The sequence below is a fragment of the Tupaia chinensis genome, unplaced genomic scaffold, assembly GCF_000334495.1.
Source record: "Tupaia chinensis unplaced genomic scaffold, TupChi_1.0 Scaffold142961_1, whole genome shotgun sequence".
Taxonomy (NCBI): Eukaryota; Metazoa; Chordata; class Mammalia; order Scandentia; family Tupaiidae; genus Tupaia; species Tupaia belangeri.
In genome coordinates this window covers 451,122-454,310 of record NW_006202806.1, presented here as the reverse complement: position 1 = coordinate 454,310, position 3,189 = coordinate 451,122, and the positions used below count along the sequence as shown (strand labels likewise).

The following is a 3,189-nucleotide window of genomic DNA, read 5'->3' as shown; positions in this document are numbered from 1 at the left end:
TTAATGTCCACCACATTGACAAGCTAATTTATTGTGTTATCTTACAAATTTATGTAGAAAAAAATTTGGTAGTTAAAAATATAATAAATAAAGTGTTTTTATGTGTGATAAAACAAAACAAAACTCTAGGGAGGTTAGGAACAGAGGGAAATAACCTCAACATAATAAAGAACATATACAAGGAAACCTAGAGTCAACATCATTATACTTTATAGTAAGAATGAGACAAGAATGTCTGTTCTTATCATCATTATTCAACATAATAGTGGGTGTTATAGCCACTTCAATAAGACAGGCAAAAGGTATAAGAAACATAAAGATTAGGAGTAAAGAAATAACATTGTCCCTATTTGCAAATAACATGGTTTTATAAAAAGAAATACCAAGGAATCTATAAAATAACTTACGCTGATAATAAGCGTGTTCAACAAGGTCACTAGGTACAAGATCAACACATAGAAATTGGATACATCTTCACAGAATAACATTTTATTTCAAGAAACCAGAATTTAAAATAAAATATCACTTAAAATTGCTCCCAAAATATTAAAATACTTAAATGTGAAGTTAATAAAACATGTACAGAATCTATATCTTGAAAATTACAAAATGCTGTTGAAAGAAATCAAAGACCTAAATAAATGGAGTGATATAAAGGACCATAAATTAGAAGATTCACCTTGGTGAAGATGCTAATTCTCCCCAAATTGATCTATAGGTTTAATGCATTTCTTATCAAAATCCTAGCAAGGATTTTTATGGACAAAGGGAAGCTTGTTCCAGAAAAATTTTATGTTTTAAAAACAAAACAAAAACACAAAAAGCTCAATAAACAACTCTCAATTAACATATGACCCAGAAATTACACATTAGAACATTTATCCTAGAGAAATTATATTTACACAAAAATCAGTGAGTGAATGAGTAAACAAACTATAATAAATCTACATCATGAAATACTATCCAGCAATAAAGAATGAAGTATTAATAAATACAGTATTTTGAATGAATCTGAGAGGAATTGTACTGAGCAAAAAAAAAAAAAAAAAGCCTATCATAGGAAAGTCATGTGCTTTATAATTCCATTTATATAATATTTTATGAAAGACTAAATTTTAGAAATGAAGAAGAGATAACTGGCGTCCAGAATTAGGGGAAGTTGGGATGGGTAGGGGAGTGTGGTTATATTATAGAAGAGCAACACAAGGAATCTTCATGGTAATTGAACTGCTTTGTATCTTGATTGTGGTATTGAATACAATAACACCCACATAAGAAAAAATTGCTTAGGAGTAAATTCACAAAATTCTGGAAAGAAAATGGAGGAGAGGAGATTATGACATGACAGCACTTCATGGGGGATGCTTTCTCACTTTTTTTTTCTCTCTCTTTCCTTGGCAAGTGCACTTGCCTTTTGGTAAATTAAAAAAAAATTTTTTTTTTAAATTAGGCTTAGAGTTAGGACAGTATCATTTTTGTTGTATTCTTTTCATTAAAGAGAGTCAGATTCTACCCAGATACTTTGTCAAAAACATAAATTGGTCTTTCCACTAATTTATATTGTTTTAATTATTGTCCTTGAGAAACTACAAGTGATGTGTGTTCTGTGGCTATTTAATAAGCAGTGATCCCAGTCACCTGAGCTCTAGAGGTCGAATGACCATATCATTTCTTGTCTAAATCAAGAAACTTCTAAGAGTGGAAGTGGACAATATATGTATTTACAATTATAAACTTTTCTAAATAATTTTTATTAATCATAAATGTATTTTTACATAGGTGGGCTAATAAAATGCTCTATTTAGGAGGAAGCCGGGCGGGGACCACCCCAGAACTGGTCACTGGCGGTATCATGGCCACCCGGAACCCTCCTCCAAGACTGAATGTGATGACGACTCTTACAAAGTGTTGGATTTAACTGAGTATCCAAGAAAACATCACTGTTGGAATCGAGTGTTTGGCCACAGTTTGAGACCTATAGTAGAAAAATACTCAGTAGCTACCCAGATTGTAATAGAGTGGCATTACTGGGTGGTGTGCAAGATTTTTGTTCCAGAAAGTGGGAAAACTAGCAGCAACTGCAGTAAGTGGTGGCTTTCTTTTCCTTCAGATTGCTAGTCACAGGGGCTATGTGCAGATCAACTGGAAGGGAGTTGAAAAAGATGCAAACAAAGCCAAACGACAGATTAAGAAAAGAACAAACAAAGCAGCACCTGAAATCAACAATATAATAGAAGAAGTAACGGAATTAATCAGGCAGAATATTGTGATATCCCATGGATTCATGGGAGGTTTTTTGCTAGGCCTTGCATCTTAAGGACATGATCATTCTACCCTCGTGGACTCAACCGTGAGAAGAAAAGTGGTGGAGGGGCTACGTGATCTCTCAACAGTATGTGCCACCAGAGTCACCAGGGCAAGGAGACACAACGAGCTGGACAATACTGAATTCACAACTTAGCATTTTGTCACCTGAAGCTTGGTATTTGCTGTAAAATAACCCATACGGTATGTGAACAGTAGTATTCCTGAGAAAAACATGGCTTCCATCATGTTTTAAACATTTGCATCTGTTCAGAACTTAGCCTATAAAATATCACCATTGGTTATAGATCTGTATATAGAGAAAAAAATCTGTTGGATTTAATGCCCAGTGAAATATTACTCTCTTTTTATTTAAATAAAGTGCTCTTTGTTGTGCTTTATGATTTAGTGCCAATAATTAAATATTTATATTAATTTTCTGTATTAAGGCACTTTTTTAAAGATATGTTTGCAGTAAACTAATAATTATTGTTGGTAAAAAAAAATGCATTGTAATGTCCTTTTGTGGAAAGCTTTAGAAATAATAGAACTATATTAAAGATAGTAAACAGATTCTGCTGATATAATTTAATACAGTTTTTAGGTTGTTTTTCCTGCAGTTATACTTTGCTTATTTAATGACTGTACATTACAAAGAAGGCTCTTCTAAGGATGTACTACAACATGTCTAAAGCTTTTTTCTTTTTCCTTTTTTATTTTCTATAGTTTTAAAAAGATCTAGTATGAAAGCTTCTGATTTTTAAAAAATTGTTTATTCTGGCAGCTGGAGCAAAACTAATTATTTGGGGGCGTATATATAGTTGGGTCACTGATTCATTTTATTAATGTTGAATATATATCATTTTTTCACTTCTAAAATTCCTA

At 32.2% G+C, this 3,189-nt stretch overlaps 1 pseudogene; it reads left to right on the top strand.

Moving 5' to 3' along the window:
- The first annotated feature begins 1,852 nt into the window (after positions 1–1,852).
- Positions 1,853–2,317, top strand: LOC102480231 (FUN14 domain-containing protein 1-like; annotated as a pseudogene).
- Positions 2,318–3,189: the final 872 nt, after the last annotated feature.